Source organism: Stegodyphus dumicola, chromosome 10 (assembly GCF_044657685.1).
Source record: "Stegodyphus dumicola isolate Sdum_Otavi_A_Nest chromosome 10, ASM4465768v1".
Taxonomy (NCBI): domain Eukaryota; kingdom Metazoa; phylum Arthropoda; class Arachnida; order Araneae; family Eresidae; genus Stegodyphus; species Stegodyphus dumicola.
In genome coordinates, this window is record NC_140777.1 from 55,003,669 (window position 1) to 55,023,522 (window position 19,854).

The window sequence follows — 19,854 nt, forward strand, 5'->3', positions numbered from 1 at the left end:
AGACTGGAAAAACACAAGAAAGCCGTTGGATGCTAATGTAAATGCTACTTGTCATGACAACAGGGGATTATATCCTGGAGTACTATTGCATTTGATTATCGAACCCATTTGATTACCTTCAGTTACACCCTTGCTGCATGGGTATACGTCGACGAAATTCCACGCCCTGTTATTGAGGTATCACATCTGAGGACTCGTGTGGTTAAGAGAAACTTTAAACAAGATAGATGTATCTTGCTTGTATCGGTGCTTACTTATCGGTGGTATACGGTTGCACGGATTTTGTTTGGCGATTTTTTTTTGGCGTGCGATACGACTTATGGTAAACCCATTGCAAGACAAGTTATTTATGGTAACCGATAATTTGTTGTAATTTTATTTAAAAAGTAATGCATTTCATTATGCATTATTTCTGTGATTTAAATATTATTTATGGATTCTAAATATTAAAAATCAATTTAATTTAGCATTTTCATTTGAAATAAAAATTTTATTGTTTATAATATTTTGTATAATTTATGTTATGGATCATGTAATCAATGACGTCACCTTGCTTTAAAAGTAATTGGTTTTAATATCTATAAATTTAATCTAACGTTTTAAACATTATTTATGGCTGTTAAATACAATTTAATTTTGCATTTTTGTTTTGAAAAATAATTTTATTATGTATGATTATTTAAATAATTTTAATTCTAGGCGTGTTGTAATCAGTTACCTGATTGGTTATAGAATATTTGTGCATTAACGAGCTGTAATCAGCTCCCTGATTGGTTACTGAATATTTGTGCATTACCGCGCCATTTTAAAATTTTATTATTCATCGGTTTGAAATCCTTAGATTTCATAGGAAACGGATATGTCCCTTTCAAAGATTAATGTTGTTATTGATAAGTACCAAGAATTATTGGTATCGGAATAAAAAATTGTCCTTTGAGACCTTATTTTGGCCAACCTGACTTTCCTAATCAAAGATTTATTTATAAATTGCTACAAGGGTCAGAGGAAATTTATTTTTAATTTTTGGAGGAAACCTCGCTGATTTGCTTCTTTAATGAAGTGCGAAAAATGTGGATCACAGATGAAGATCGTTAGAAGAGCCGATTCTGAGGACAGCCGTATATGGTATTGTGGTTACTGTGGAAGAAACAACCGCTGTAACGACAAAAATTATTAGACATTCCTCCTTTTTTACCGGCAATAAACTAATTGCTGTCATTTTAGCTCTAGAGTAAGAAGCGTTCTTATAAACTTATTTTAAAATATTTGAATTTAAATAATATTTTAATTCTTTTAAATGTTAGTATGATGGTTTCTAATTCGATATTCAATTTACGTAATATTTTAATCCAATTAAACGTTGGCGCAATGTTTTTATAGCGGTGTTTTTATACTATTTCTTTGCTATATAAAAGTAATAATTTAACCTTACTTTAGTATTTTATACTGTAGTAAATGTATTTATTTACACTTGCCTGCCATCTTAAAAAAACGACATTTTCAACAAAAAATTAATCCATTGCTTTTAACAATATTTATTTCTTAAAAATTTTCGAATACTTTACTATGCGCAAAATACATAAAAACAACTTTTTTCAAGATCGCTGACGATTGTAAAAACCGCGCCAACAATTGCGCCAAAGTAAATCGCCAAACATCCGTGCAACCGTCTACCAAAGTAGCACCTTGTATCCCCCAAAGAAATGGTTTTCAGGTCAGTCACACAATCACATAACCCGACACTGAAGTTTCTGAGAAATGTTTCTTGCGATGCACTGATGAGTACAGCTAATAGATGTGATACGGTATATTGAACTTCCTTTATAGGGAATAGGGACATTATCCACATAACAGGGGCATTATCCTCTCAAGTAGTGCCCTTTCAAGAACGGATGGACAATATTTCAAGAGGATAATAAGCATAAAACACTCAGTTATGTGGTTTTTCTTCATAACACTTCCCTGGCCAGCGACATTGCAAGATCTCTCTTAAAGAGAGCTCGTTTGGGATTAAATAATTAGATCCGAGAGTACCATCATATCTTGATGTTTATCAACAGTTGGAAAGAATTTGACAAGCAATCTAACGAATGGACATCCACCATCTCTACAAGTTCGTTCTAAAAAGCATAAAAGCTTACGAGGGTTAGAAGCGGGCCAATGCTTTACTGAATTATTCGCTGTATGTAGTTATATATCTTGAGTAAAACATTCAGTTCCCCTCAAATTTTAATCGTATTTTTGCATAGATGTACATGGTATATACCGCATTTCCGTCTCAATCGGATAATGCTTTATTGGTGCGTCATTTTTTTTTTTTGTTAAAATGCATATTTTCATATGTTAACCTTATATATTTTGTTTTCAGTATTACACAAAAATATAATTTTGGTGTTACATTTATTCAAATTATGCAACAATATTACGGCAGAAAAAGTTTTATTTCGGTAATTTACTGTATAAAAAATGCATAAAAAGTGTTGTTCAACACAGAATTATTAGAAAATATCGAATAAAATTAAATACATTTGAGGAAAACTTAAACTAATAGTTCTGCATTTTAATTAATTATATAAGGTGTTCTTTTAAATTACGTTAAAAAAGAGATGGTACTACTTTGGTAGACGGTTGCACGGAGTTCTGGCGATTTACGTTGGCGCAATTGTTGGCACGATTTTTACAAACGTCAGCCATCTTGAAAAACGCTGTTTTTAAGCATAGTAAAGTATTCGAAACTTAAAAAAAAAAAATAAATAAATAAATATCGTTAAAAGCAATGGATTAATTTTTTGTTGAAAATGTCGTTTTTTAAGATGGCAGGCAAGTGTAAATAAATACATTTACTATGAGTATAAAATACTAAAGTAAGGTTATTATTACTTTCATATAACAAAGAAGAGAATAAAAACACCGCTATAAAAACATTGGGCCAACGTTTAATTAGATTAAAATATTACTGAAATTGAATATCGCATTAAAAACCATCATACCATTATTTAAAATAATTAGAATATTATTAAATTCAAATACTTTAAAATACGTTATATAGAATATAATTAACATTAAAACATATGGACAATAACTATCTCAGCAATTTCTGAAAATAGTGTATTAATTTTTTTAACAAAAATTGAAGTATTATAAAATAAAAGAAAAATATGTACTTACAATTTTTTGAGTATTTAACCTGTTGTTTATTGATAAGCACCACAAAAAAAAAAATCAGAATCATAATTTAGATAACATCTTTGAAGGAATTCGAAGATATGAATTAAATTTTAAAACGGTGCGGAAATGCACAAATTGTCAGTAACCAATCAGGGAGCTGTTTACAGCTCGTTAATGCACAAATATTCTGTAACCAATCTGAGAGCTTATTACATCACGGCTAAAATTAAAATTATTTAAAAATTCATACATAATAAAATCATTTTTTTAAAAAATGCAAAATTTAATTGTATTTTAATATTTAACAGCCATAAATAATGTTTAAAACATTAGATTAAATTTATAAATATTAAAACGAATTTATATTAAAGTAAGGTGACGCCATTGATTACATCATCCACAACATAAAATATCATATAATATGATAAACAATAAAATTTTTATTTCAAATAAAAATGCAAAATTAAATTGATTTTTAATATTTAGAAGCCATAAATAATATTTTAAACACGGAATTTATGCACAATAAAACGCATTTTTTAAAAATAAAATGACAACAAAGTATCGGATACCATAAATAACTTATGCAGCAATGGGTTTACCATAAGTTGTATTACTCGCCAAAAGAAAAGCGCCAAAAAATCGCCAGAATCCGTGCAACCGTCTACCAAAGTAGCACCGAAGAGATTAAATAACGTATTAGTACACATTTTTTCTAAGATATGTAATACAATATTGTTGCGAGCGTACGGGTTCGTTACGAAAAGAATGAAAAGAATGCACAAGTCCGATGAAAAATGAACAAAATTTATTTATAATCACAACAAATATGCTTAAATTTTCTATCACAGCAATTATGCTTAAATTTCCTCAAATATTCGTGCAGTATTACAATACCTCACAGCAGTTATATTTAACTACTCAAACGTTCAAGAAAATTTAATCCAAAACAGCTAGAGAAAGCAAATCCGCGAATTCGCTACAGTCAACAAGAGCAGTTTTCTAAACAAACTCTTAAAACAACAATAAACTGACTAAATAACTAACAACTGAATTGAGAGTTTTTCCTCCTTTTTATAATATTTTAAATCGCGCGCGAGAATTTTCTGGAATTTTCTCGAAATAAAAAAAAAGAGAGATTTATTTATTTTCTAGTAGCTTCGTTGCCAGCCTTCGTCTGACTTTTAAATGTACCGGAAAAATGACTGAAGGGAACACCAAACATTAAATTTAAAAACTGCGTAGAATTTTTCTCTGAAGAACAACTTCATAGAAAAAAAAATATTACGTTTAACAAAATTACAATGAAATAAGCAATATCCCTTAACACAAATATTAATTTTCCTAATGAATAACTTAACTAACTTCCCTTTGCAAAATCTTAACAACTCAAATGGTATACAGGAGGTTAAGAACTTTGTTTCCTAAAAAAAATCACTCAAAACCTTTCAATATCTTAAAAACAGTGAAATGAGCAATAAATAACATAAAAGAATACAAAAAACAAAACATTCTGAAAAGCAAAGTATAATTAATGATATTTTATCTTATATTTTCAAGAGAAAAAATTATTAATTATCCTAATAAAAAAATTAACCAACTTTCCGTTGAAGAACAAAAATCATGCAAAAACTTTTCAATATCTTACAAACAGTGATATGAGCAAAAAATAACATGAAAGCAACTCAAAAAACATAAACTTCGGCGCAGAATTTTACTGCAGAACAACTTTATCTAAAAAAAATCGATAAAAATATTCTCCTAAAAACAGTGACATAAGAAATACGATGAAAAATTGTTGCCAAACCCATATTTCTAAAAGAATGAAACTATTCAAAATGATGCGATTTCATCAAAAATCTATCAACAACAATAAGGCAGGAAAATTGTTGCCAAAATCACATTTGTAAAGATGTGAGATGTGAGAAGTGTACTCGGAAGCTTCAATTATTATTATTTTTTTTTAAATACAAATATTATCATTTTTCCAAGATTCTTTTTGTAAAAGGAGTTGCAATGGTGAAAGTTTAACGTGCCAAAAAAATCAAAGAAAAATAAACTGTACATTTTTAAAAATAAACTTTTTTAGAAGAAATCCCGTTGAAAAGATGTTAAGCTAACTTTGTTAAAAAATTCGTATTTTATCGATTTATTGAAACACAAAAGTTATTTGAAGTTCGTAAAATAGCTAAGCGCCTACGTTTCATGACGATGTGAAAATGGAGTGTGTAGAGTAAAATCTAGCTTTCCTATGTCTCAAAATGACGCGATTTTGTCACAAAACATAAAATAAAAAAAATTCGAATTCGAATTTCGAAAAAATCGCTTCGAGGTGCACTGGCTCTTGTCTAGATGCACCTATGTACCAAATTTCGTAGCCGTGGGTCTATTACCTTACGCGCAGCGCAAACGAAAGGCACAGACACAGACAGACTCTTTTTTTTTATTATATGTAGAGATTAAATATTAAATGCACGTGCTCTTGTATTTTTAATTTTCTGGCTTAGCTTTCCTTTAATATTCGTCACGCGCTACACAGCACGGGGAATAAAACAATTTAATTTATAATTCAACTAACATTAGCTATTTAAACATAACGATATTAATAAAAATGCGGTAACAAAAAAAAATAATATACAGCAATGAAACTGACAGTAAAAGAATTCTGCAGAACCGCATAGAAAGTACATAATTAAGTATTTAAATGATAGTGGTATACAATTACAACATATTATCATAAATTAATAATAGTAAGCTATGAAATAAAAGTTAAAAAAATAATTTTAAGTCTAATAATAAAGTTAAATAAATATATGCATATATTATAGTTTAATAAATTATCATAAATAACTAATAATAAGCTATGAAAACAAAGTTAGAAAAATTATTTTAAGTCCAATAATAATAATAAAGTTAAATAAATAAATATATGCATATATTATAGTTTAATAAATACAGAATTAATTTAGACAAGCACAAAATTAGTAAACAAATGTACAGTATGTTTCCTAAAAATATGATGAAACAACACTTCGTAGGGCAAAGTTATCCATCAGTATTATACGTACCTGTTATTGGCGAAATTTCATCCTGTCGCATATTTCACACGTTTAATTAAAATTTAAAATAAAATCCTTATGCACATAGATGTGATATGGGTTTACGAAATGAAAGAGAATGTTAGATAAGTTATATGAAATAATATTAGCTATTAATAGAGATATGTTACTTTAATTATTAATTGAGAATTTGAATTAGTTATTTAGGTGCTTACCTACTATCCCTTTGTCAGCCGAATACCGCGATTTAGTGCCAATTATGGATCAAACCTTTGCCGAAATTTTTTCTATGGGATAATACGTAAGTCCATTTATTTATTTATTTATTTATTTATTGAGATATTAACAAAAATGTGTTAGAGAAAAATTAACTAAATATGTTTTATGAAGCTAAAATCTTTAAAACATTAGAGTATTAAATGAGATTTTAGAAGTTAGAATTTATGCAAAGCTATTAAGAATAATATTAATTTATTGAGTTAAATTTCAAGTATTTTAAATTCTGTATTTAATACATCTATTGAAATCATAAATATAGCTCTACATCCATTTCATTATTTATTCTAATACAAATTGAAGATTAATATGTATTGCATACCTAACAACTAATATTTGTTTTGCAAGAAATTTAATTTTAAGTTTAAATAAACTTCAGCTTCAGGTTAGAGATGACTTTTATGAAACGTTTCTTTCAAATCTAAAGCATGTCTTTTTTGAGCAATTACTTTGCACTGTTCTCCTGAAATGTGGAGTTATGCTTCGATGGCTACTTTAGAATTAACGTGCAAGTATATCTGAGTCTTAATTTTGCAGAATAATGAAACAACTAATAATGTGGGTGCAAATCACTTTAACAGCTGTGTTCTATTCTAATTTATGTTATATTATCTTTGCACTATTCTATGTATCATTTACGTTCTATTCAGTTTGCAGTGCAAAGACTTTCCCACCGCACTCCACGATTTGACTCCACATGATTTCAAGGTGAAATTTAGTTGTTTTCTACATAACTAATGTTTATGCTACAAGGTTAAGATTTAACCTTATTAAAGGTCCATAACTGATATTAATATTTCATATTTAAGGTAAAAGTTGTTATAACCCATGTACAAATATAGCGCAGTTATGTATTATGGTTTAAACATTCAAATTTTTCTAGCCTGAAAATACAGTAAATTCTGAATTTTTTTCTTAATTTTCAACTTCTTTATGATGAGCTAATGAACAGTTTTGGCATTAAAATTCTCAGAATAAATTAATTAATTTACTTATTAAAAAGAATGAAATGATGCATTAACAGAACTACTTATTTATATAATCAGTTTCCTCACTTCTTTCTTAAAATCCAACGAAAATGCTGTCTTTTTCATCAAAAATCTCATTTAAATTTGCCAGAATAAGATAGTTTACAAAAACATACAATTTAAAGAGATGATGGATGTGGAATGCAATGTAAACATTTCCTTTAATTCAAGAAATATTTACGGACATAACTTTTAAAAACGTACCTTATTTGTAACAAAGTGCTAACATTGGTATTATGAGGATTTACTTCAGTTCTATTTTATGCTGATTCGGGTTCTTACTTCATGATTAAAACTATAAATATTATATGTTTTAATGCAATAAAGTGTCTCCAATTAAAGGTATGCTTTCATTTTCTTAACTTACACTCCATTTACACTTTTTTCCTATCTTTCTTCGAGGAAAAGATAACTAGTTCTGTATGGGATTCATTTAGGAAAAAAAGCAGTTTCTTTGGTTCAAATTCATAAATATTTTTTTAACCTCCAAAATCATCTTGAACCATTTTTATCCAAGGATCTAGGTATTCCAATTAATATCATAATTTAGGTAATAAATCATTAAGAAAAAATCAATATGCGAATGATGATCTATAAAAAAAATTCTATCTAAAGTTACGAATAATGTTTCATTTACTAAGAGGATATTTTAATGAAATATAAATAATATAATAAATCAGGCCATCAGTTCAAATATTTAGTTAATGATATTTAATCTATATATATAAGTCTATATACATTATCAATATTTAAAGTTAACGATATTTGAATCTGAATCAAAGCGAAATCATTAAATGCTCAATTAAATCGAGGGAAACTTGCTCTTGATAAGAAAAATGTTTCGCTTGAAAATTACATATATTTTCTTAAATAATGTTAAAGTCAATCAACTTTTTTATTTATTTATAAGTATACACTGCGTAACAAACTAATAAAAGCGGAAAAGCAATTATCATTTAATGAGAAAAACCCTTTTATGATCTATTTATTCATTTTATATGTTCAGTGAGTTTAAAATTCTTGCAGTAAAGAATCGAAGTTAGATGGCGTCACTTGCTTGAGGATTAAAAGTCTTCATACTTTACGTCATCATGCGATGCAAAATCTAAGAATTTGATTTCATTCTAATGGAGTAGGAATTTAAAGAAATTTAGTTTTTCATTTCGTATACCGTTCTTGAAATTATTTTTAAAAGAATATTCAAGATATAATCACAATTTATAAAACGGAAATTTAGGGCAACCTTAGAACCTAAGACATGTAACGCTTAGATGTCTGTCCATATACCTTGAAGGGAAAGAGAAATATTTGGGTCTTGGATAATATACAAACATCTCAAACAAAATATTAGGTATGCATAGAACATTTACTGCAAAAAAATAATTATATGCAGCTGTTAATATTTGAAGAGAAACTTAAATTCCCAAACAATAAGTCATAAATAAAGCTCAGAAAGTTGATCTATGGATTTATCTTCCAACTGAAGAAAAGTTCTTGATTAAAAAGTTATAAAATCAGAAGAAAGTGAAAAGAAAAAAGGAAAAAAAAAAGATTTCAGAATCTGAAAGATTTCAGATTTTACATTACGCCCAAAGGGGTGTTTCTTAACGGTTTTTGTGTTACCTTTATTTATTTAATATCACGTTCTTCGCACTTAAACCATAAATTCAATTCAGCAGCAAAATAATTTTAAATTGAGCATATCGTTAGAATTCTCCATACACAGGGGCCCACCAGCGGCCGAGCGGTAAAATCGCTGAACACTGGTAGTTCGGCCCGAGGTTCGAATCCCGCGAACGGGCTGGCTGCATGGGCGCTTTCGTGGTTTTTCCCATGTGTAACGTGTATACGAGCCAGTTTCCCTTAGAAAGTCCTCCACGAAGGCATCCCTCCTCTTAGACAGATAGCCCTCGAGGCTTTGCCATAATCACACACACCCCATACACAGTCCCGCGCGCTAGAGATAAGAATGCTTTTTTTTTTTTTTAACAGTGTTGAAATTCCTCGCTTTGAAATCGGTTATCAAAAGTTCTTTAATGTCATATAAAATATGAAATAGATAATGAAAGAAATTCCAAATTAGAGCTTCCAGATGCCCATATTCGGTGGAAGACATTATTCAAAATTTGATGGCTCTAATCACATAAAATACATATATTTTTAATTTTTTAATCACATAAAATACATACCTTTATGCAGAATCTTCATTATTTATTTTTTTTTTAATATGACACAAGGTGATAATATTTCGTTGCAACAATTTGAAAAGTAAAATGGACATTTAAAATTTTCGACACAAAACAGCAAAACGAAATTATTAGCCTTTCTGAGCTGAAAACTAGAAAATTTCAGATTTTAATAGTTGTCCATAAGGGCTCTTTTAGAGTTTAATTTCGTTCATCAATGAAGATTATCAGTGGAGATGGCCCAGGTGGAATAGCGGAAAATTTTATAGGATACTTGATGAGTGTGCATTTAAACTAATACGGGAAAGTTATTTATGGTACTATTTGGTTTAGAGGGCTTTAAAAAATCGCCAAACTATTGTTGATGCCAATGCTGCCAAAAATAAGTGCGGCAACTCTAATATAATTGCGGCAAGAAAGGAAGTATAATAGTAAATAACTATCTAAGATAAATGTTTTAAATTAGATGAAAGGTTAATTTCATATAATACTTTTTTATTATTATAATTTATATGAAAAAGGCTAAATATGACTGAATAGAAGCATAGGAGTAAATAACTATTTCAGATCATTATTATAATTGATTTACAAATTGCTAAACATAATTGAATGGATGCCTGCATCGCTATTTCGCTACCGACTTATCGCTAAAGCATAATTTCATCTCGTTGGTTGTTCAAACGTAATTTTCTATAATGAATGATGCCTTTTCTTTGAAAATATTCTCGGTAAAGTGCAGAATCGCTCAGTTATTTGTTCACCGCTTTTTACAAGGGTAAAAACAATTGGATTTTTGTCAATTTTCTTTTACATTTTAAGTGAAAATTGCTCGATGTGTACATAGATAATGTCAAGGGTGTGCGCAGTGCCATTTTTGTGCAATTCTAGGATTATTTTTAAAGTGAAAATAGGTCGATGTGCGCATGGATAACGAGTATGTGCAGTTCTTAAAAACGCGTCAAGCAGTGGATGATTCTGCACTTTACCCAAAATTCTATTGCCGACTTTTCGTCATGGGCAATTCCCAAATTATTAAATCCATAGAATATATATATATATATATGTGGGGATTTTAAACGATGAACAAATTAATTAACGAAAGACATTTTAATTAGACAAACGATTATTACATAAATTTAACATTTAAGGGAATTAAACAAGTAATGATTCGTCAAAGTTCTTTTCGAACAGAAGCAGCGTCTCTGCTCCCACCTCAATCGTCTATCATCTCAAAACGGTAATTCCCCTAATTTTTGCTTGGCGCCTTCGGAGCTCGTAGAGAGAATGACGTCACGGCATCCGGTTTTCATCAATCACCGCTCCAAGCGATCGGCACTACATTTTCGGCCATTCGAGGGTGGACTGGCCCTTCAGGACACTGCAAAATACAAAAAAAAAAAAAAAAAAAAAAAAAAAAAAAAAAAAAGCAACAAGCAAGAATATACAATAACAGAAATAAGTGTTCGTGAAAAATTTTAAGGTGCCGTCCATTTCTTGAGGAATTCGGCACATGTGGTGGTGCATATGGGCCCCTCATGGCACCCTTCCTTTATTACGCCATAGGTGTTGCCACCGGTAACTTTCGTGATCTTATAAGGTCCGAAATACTTCGCTCTTAATTTTAAGTGTGGTCAGAATTGAATCCTTTTGATTGCCACTAAGTCACCAACTTTGTACGGCTGTGCTTGTCTTCTTTTGGCATTATATGTCTTTTTATTTTCCTGTTGGACTTGGAAAATTTGCCTCTTGGTTTGCTTTCGTAATTTTTCTCTTTGAGACTCGAATTGAGATCGAAACTCACTTTCTATCAGTTCTTTGAGCTGATCGGTGCCCTTACCGTTCATTTTAGTACCGAAGAGTAATTCGAACGGAATAGTGTTAATGCTTCTTTGATATTTTGAGTTAAGCGTTCTCTGAACTTCGTGTGTATGTTTATACCATTCGGTTGGTTTTTTTAAGGACAGTTTCGCTAATACTGATATAATGACTTGGTTGATTCGTTCGACTTGTCCATTTGCTCTCGGCAGGCCTGTGGTGATTAGATGATGTTTAATATCTTCTTTAGCACAGTAGTCAGAAAACTCACTGGATGTGAAAGCCGTTCCTCTATCAGAAATGATCTGACAAGGGCTTCCAAAAATGGCCTTCTGATTCTCTAACTTCGCTATCACCTCGGCTGAGGTCGTAGATTTTGTTGGATAAATCCAAGTAAATTTAGTAAAGGCGTCGACCACTACTAATAGGTGCTTGTAGTTTTTATGGGTACTTTCCAGAGGACCCAAGTGATCGATATGATAGGTATGCAACGGAATGTCCTCTTTGAATCGCGGATGTAAAAATCCTTCCTTTTTCCCAGCTTTACGATTTATTAAGATGCAATGAACACAATTCGCAATAACGTTTTCTATCTTCTGCCGAATTTTGGGAATAAAATAGTATTCATCCAAGTGTTTCTCTGTATGTTTGATACCGGTATGCCCTTTCTCGTGAGCATCTTTTATGATTTCAGTCTGCAAACTTTCCGGTACTACTATCAGTTCTTTACCGTCAATAAACTTGTATAGTACGCCATTTCTATTACACTAATTTTCATAACTTGAGGTTTTCAATAATTCCTTAATGGTTTTTATTTCAGTGTCATTTTCTTGAGCAAGTTTTAATTTAGGTAAGATATTTTCAATAGAAATGCATAAGACGTTTACAGGAGCTCTACTTAGAGCATCTACATGTGGCATTCTAACACCTTTACGATGCTCTATAACATAATCGAATTCTTGTAACAACAGAGCCCAACGAGCAACATGCGTCGCTAAATCTCTTTTTTCCATCGTCCGTTGAAATGCTGAACAGTCCGTCACTATCTTAAATGAAATTCCCAAAAGGTAAACACGGAGCCTTTTCAGTGCTTCTACGATCGCGAGGACCTCCAACTCGTAACTTGAGTACTTTTTCTCTGCATCAGAGGTTTTCCTACTCATAAAATAAGTGGGGTGAAAACTGCTATCACCTGGAGGTTTCTGCATTAGAATCGCCCCATATCCTTCTATACTGGCGTCTGTGTGTAGTTCGGTTTTATAATTAGGGTTATAAATTGCAAGTACAGGCTTCTCAGCTAGCGCTGATTTCAAACGATTGAATGCGATCTTTTGTTCTTCACCGAATTCGAACTTATTACCCTTTTTTAGCAGGTCGCTAAGTGGCTTGGCAATTATAGAGTATTTATTAATAAATTTTCTGAAATATCTTGTCAGCCCAAGAAAACTTTGGATCTGTTTTAAATTAGATGGTTCAGGGAAATTTATAACAGCTTGCGTCTTCAAGGTGGATGGGAAAATTTTACCCTCTTCTATGACATGACCTAAAAAGTCAATTCGTTTCTTTAAGAATTGCGATTTTTTAAAATTTATTTCCAATCCGTATTCACTCGCTAGATTTAAAACTTGACTCAGCCTCTCGATTCCCTCTTCGTATGAGGTGGACAAAATGATGATATCGTCCATGTACGGCAAAACGATGCCATCGTTAACTAACGGTCGGAAAATGGTATTTATGAATCTCTGGAATACAGCTGGTGAGTTACAGAGTCCAAACGACACTTTCAAAAACTGGTACTGTCCTTCATGCGTAACAAATGATGTGTACTTCCGACTTTCCTTTTCGACGTCCGCGTGAAAAAAGCCATTTTTGAGATCAATAGTGCTGAAAATACGTGCTTCTTGAAGGTGGTCTAGGATATCCTCAATCAGAGGAAGGGGGAATCTATCCTTTACGACAACTTTGTTTAAACGACGATAATCAACGCAAACTCTTGGTGTCCCGTCTTTCTTCTTAACAATGACCAATGGGCTGGAATATTCCGAAGAACTCTGTTCTATAATTCCTGACTTTAGCCACTCGGATATTTGGGTTTCAACAATTTTCTTTTCCGCAAACGGTAATCTACGCGGTTGATGCGATACTGGTTCGTTATTTTTAACGCAAATTTTTAACTGTATGTCCGTTGATTTGGTCTTACGTGGCATATAGTTCGAAACTAACTGTTGAACAGTCTCTTTAAAGTAGCTTGGAACACTAGGTGCAATGTTTATTTCGTCTTCGTTACTAGCTAGGTCAACAGGTAAAACAGATACAATATTTACTTCCTCTACACTCTGTGACTTACTTTTTCTGGTAGCCACATTTTCATTTATTAATATTTCCCCTTTTAATATTACGTTTAAGCCTAAAATGGCTTCATGTGTCATTACACTGTTGTCTACAACACAAATATCTGCAGTACACTGGAAATCATTAATTTTAATATTACCTTTAAAGAAACCTAGAGTTTTACTTGACATTTACCAAACCCACTCAGTGCTGAACTTACGGGCATGAGGCCTTCGATATTCAGTTTATCAAAAGTCGATCTACATAACAAAGTAGTTTGACTTTCTGTGTCTATTAAAGCGGTTACATATACATCATTAATTTTTACTTCTTTGGTCAACTTCGAGACTACATCAATATTCACGGTTGATACTTCTTGTTTCGAATTCGTATTTGAGCATTCGAAACTTCGGTGCCCAAATTCTTCACATTTAAAACACTTGACTCCCTTACCTTTATGAACACATTGTTTGGATATATGACCGCTTTCAGCGCAGTTGAAACAGGTTGCATTACGTTTAATTTCAGGAATTGTTCCTCGACTATCGGTTACGTTACGCTTTGTTTGGTTAACAGAATTTTTTGAGTCATATTTATGCCTAGATTCAATTTTTTGTTTACTTTCAGATTTTGTTTTAGACGTTCGCGACTTTTCTTCATCATCACATATCTATTGATAAAGCTTCAATTTATTCTTAAAATCAGTTAATGTTTGTCACCCATACAAGCAAGACTTTTTAACCGCGGAGCCTGGTATACCATCTATAACATATCGTATTAAAGCAACATCTTCAATTTGACCATTTTTAGCAATTATTTTCATATTTAAAAAAAAAACTCATCAAATGTTTCATTGCTCTTCATTTTTTGTTTTGATAATAACTCATGCAGTTCGGCCGAATTGCAGCTGGACCGGAATTCATCAAGAATAGCATTCTTAAAAACTTGCCATGAGTTCAACTTTGGTTCACTAAGAACAAATAGTTTTGCTTTGCCTGTCAACAGGCGTTTAGCAAAAATCAGTTTTTGTAAATCATTTAACTGAAGAATGGTATCTGCATCTTCAAAACTTTCGACCCAACTACTGACATTTTCGTGGCTTTGGCCATCAAATTGAGCAACAAAAGATTTGATGTCTTCAATAGTAACATTTATACTACAGTTATGAAATACATTCGACTTGTTTTCAATTGTACTAAGAATATTATCATTAGCACATTGGGAAGGAAGTTGTCTCACTGTGGCACCAGAATTGTTTCTTAGTTTCGTTTCATCTCGAACATTATCATCTACTTCATTTTTATCCCCACCATCCACACTCTCTAAATCACTTTCGTTTTCACTTTCTTCTAAAATTACATTATTCTTAAGCAATTCTAAATTATTCAGATAAGAAACAATTCGGGTTGCTCAGTCATCTTGTGTGCCAGAGCTATCAATGCATAAAACATTGGCAATGGAAATTAATTCATAAGCCTGAAAATCTTGTTTGATTTTTTCGAGTTTTTCATTAAGTTCTTTTCTATTCTCTGCTAAAGAGAAACCACTAAATTGTCTTAACCTTTTTCGATTATTTCTGTCGCCCACATCGTTAAATATTATTTTGTGTAATAATTTTATATTATGCGCTTTTTCACTTTTCAGGACATCTTCCATTCCCGGCACATCAATTAGAAACATAGTTAATAAAATTGAGAAAATCACTCACTTCATATAATGGTAATCCACGATGTTCCAAGCTCTATAATCGAGAAACAGAAACGAAACAAATTACTTCCATACCATCCAATGGATCACAAATGGTGTCGACAAAAGGCGAGTACAAACAGGTTATGTCCGATGGATTTTTGGTAACAATTCACGTCTTGACACTTGACATCCACTATTATTAAAATTTATTCCACAGTCTTTAACAGAGCTGCACACTATTTACTCACTATTACGCAGTTTCAGTTCAGGCAAATCAGCATACATTCCTAGGAGTTTGATGAGGTTTTTGTTCGAAACATAGTTGATTATACATCGTAAAACAGTCCAGCACAGCAACAGTAAATCTTAACCGGTAGTAATCCAGGAAAGCAGGTCAAAATTACAGTTCCTTCGAGTGCTTAATTGCTACCCCTTTTCTGAGAAAATTTTTGTGGGGATTTTAAATGATGAACAAATTAATTAACGAAAGACATTTTAATTATACAAACGATTATTACATAAATTTAACATTTAAGGGAATTAAACAAGTAATGATTCGTCAAAGTTCTTTTCGAACAGAAGCAGCGTCTCTGCTCCCACGTCAATCGTCTATCATCTCAAAACGGTAATTCCCCTAATTTTTGCTTGGCGCCTTCGGAGCTCGTAGAGAGAATGACGTCACGGCATCTGGTTTTCATCAATCACCGCTCCAAGCGATCGGCACTACATATATATATATATAAAGATTTAAATCAAAAAAAGGATTTAAAAATTAAACTAGTATTTGAATAGCGTCTTAAGAAATATAGAACTATATAAACTTACGCAATCTGAAATCAGCATGTACGCTAGATTTGGCGTGCTGTTGAACGGGCCCTTTTGCTAGATTTGGGGGTTTTGCGCATACATTTTCGCTGCAACATTTTTACGGTCCTCAAAACAGAATAGTACCTTATTTATTTTTGTATATTTGAAAAATAAAATATGCGACTTAATTCTATAAAACTATTTAGTGATTTTGGTTAAAATTCCGTAATCGGGATAAGCGCCAAGCTTCTTCTGACACCAGTTGTTATGCAATTTTCTTCCTTCACTTTTGTACGGGGTTCGTGAGGATTTGGAATGAATAATGACAATACTACGTAATGAAGTATCGAAACACACTTTATTGGCCAGTATTGTAGGAAAGCTCCAAAACATCTTTTTACAGTTGTCGATGAACTACTATAAACACGCTGACACGATCAGCGACACAGCCTCCAGGTTATCAGCCTATCACGGTGGAGTCAGCTTCACGGCAAAGCACTAGAGTACAGCTCCCGACTCTGCTTGATCGTTCTCGGAACTCCACGTACTGTCCAGACTCTCCACGCTAGAACTCGCGATGCACTCGACGACGCACAGAGCACGGCTTCCGACTCCTCGGTTCAGTCGTTTGCGGAACTGAACACGTTCTCTCTACGACGCACTAACCGCGATACAGTAAGAAATCTCTCTTCTCCTTCGGTGAACTCGACGACCTACTCGGCACTCGCTGCCCGACTGTCAACTTGATCGACTCCGCACGGACTGACAAACTCGAGACTAACTTCTTACTCTTGACGAGGCACTCTCTCAATGACTGACAATCAGCTCGCTAGACGAGGCACATACTCTGAGACACACTAACTGACTGCGGATCAGCAGGATTTATATAGCTTTTGGCTTGTGTTCGGGAACATTCTGGGCTAAACCGGTAAGAATTCTTTCCAGAATGTTTTCCATCCGTCCATGGATTATCGCAAATTTTGTCGCCAAATGGGCTATTTCTCGCCAAATGTGGCAACCATGCCCTGCTTTTCAGTTTTATGGCAACCCTAAAACTGCTTTGAGGGGAAGCCATCTCACCGCGCTTTTACATTTCGTAACAATATCTTATATTTTGCTGAATAGCAACAGACTCGAATGAAAAGTGAAACAGCACATTATGGTGGACCACGCCAAGTCGCGTTTCGAGACAATAACCTTTTCGAGACTAATAACCTTTTTGATATGTGTAAAAATAAAGATTGACGATTCGCCGGAATTAGTTTTGTTAACATCTTATTCATGCCTTTGCACTCAGCCATGTCTACAGCCAGAAGTTAAAGTACCGAATTCCTACTACGCATTAAAATATTACACACAAACACACACACCATATATATATATATATATATAACAAAATACAATTTCTTTTTTAAAATTGTAGAAGAGAGATTTCAATTGAATTCAATGCTCCTTTCCCCTGATGAAGTGGCATTGAAGTTGACTGAATAACTCTTATGCTATGTTCTTTTACTTTTAATTTAAGGATTTTTTTGTTTTTTGAATCGTGGTATTGATTGTTTAAAAGGTTTGGTATTTATATTTATTAAAGTGTTTGTTGCATTTATTAGATTATTTGAAATTTATTAATTATGAATTTCAAAATTTTCGCCTTTGTGAAACATTAGTTCTAAATTTCTTACCTTATATATATGTAATGAAAACAAATTTTAGAGAAGCACTAATGTAAGAGACTAAGACGAAGGGTAGCAATATTCTTTGGCGTAGATATTTGACGCTTACTGAAGAGGAAGAAGTCGAGCCAGATTTAATTCCATGTTTATTTAAATTGACATTTGTGGCCACAATTCACTTCGCACTCTAGTCGTGCCCATTTCCAGAGCATTTACATTTTTGAATACTATACAGCACAGAGGCTGAACCTATACGTACGCATTTATCCAAGGTGGAAGCTTACTAAGAGGATGTTTTGGTTTAGCACATAAAAGTTTAAGTTCTCCAGAGTTGAAGTTCCTAAATTACTACGTCATCAGCGTTACGCAAGCTTCGTAGCATAGATTAATCTAGAAATGGCGCAGTCCATAAATCTTATTATTATTTTTAGAATAAGGAGGAAATAAATTTAAAATGATGAAATAAGAGACTATTATTACATTAAATTATAAAGCTGATCTACATATTTTTTTTTTTTAATTTTACACACATGCATAATACATACACACAAATGAATTTTATTAAGAAGATTGCAGTTGCATTTCACAGACATCTGTTACTCTCTAAATATATTCTAAACACCCTGCAAAAAATTGCTTTAGCATGACAGAGGTTCGAAATGTATTCTCATATGTTCTGTACGCTGCACATTTTTTGAACAAACTAGAAATAAGGGGGAAAAACGCACATTTTCCCACTTTATTTCCACCTCTTATTCTCACTGCAGAATTGCTCAAAACATACATCCGAAAGATTCAGAAACTGGCATTGAAATTTATACATCATATATGTATTTTCAATGCGGAAAGATAACGGTTGCTTTGGTGTTATGTAGCAGTCTAAGAAATAATACTTATTTATTTCTCCTCCTGTCAAAAATGTCTTGAACCTGTCATAGTTTTATTATTCGTCCTTACAATTCAGTTTCTATTTGTGGGATAAAGATTTCTTTTCCAAAACACATTTCTAAAACTGATTAAAAAACGTCTGCTCTCTTTATGTCTGCCTCTATCAGAAACAGAAAATGATAATATAAAATACTCAATTTCACCTGTCAAAAGGTATTTGATTTCATATACATTTACTGCTTCGTTCAAAATCTGGAAAATACTCCTCTGATGTATAGTCATAAAAATTTTTATTCATACATATGTTTATATCAATGCAATATAATTTATGATGCATTTAGTAAATGGTTTATCAAACTTATACAACACTTTAAAGTATTTTATTATCATAAGATACACAAAATTTACATGTTGGAGGTAAAAGCATCTGATATATGTATACATGAAATATTTTCAGGTATGTATATATGGACATCTGTTGAAACGATTCAGTTTTCGGATCTACAAAAAGTGAAAAAACAACTGCCCTTTCTTCAGGATTCGACACATGGATCTTCCCTTTCTGGCTTGACGTACTACAATTATGCTACGGCAACAGGATCTAGGACTTTGGATTATCGCTGTTTCGCCGTCGTCCTTTTGCTAAAAAGTATTCCGTCGGCAGCTCATTTGTCATGAGACATTTCGCGCACAAGAAGAAGTAAAATACGAAATATTGATTGCTTAAAATAGATATAAATACTTGTTCACAAAAAAGGGAATATAAAAAATATACAGAATTAGTTAAAAAAATATGTACAAATGCAACAAATACAACAAAATTATCAGATTTCATGTATGTCGTTAAAATTCTGAGATTTATCTTTTTTAAAAATTATGCAGATACAGTGTTTAGATGATTGGTCGTAATTTCTTGAAACTTTAATTAACCGAA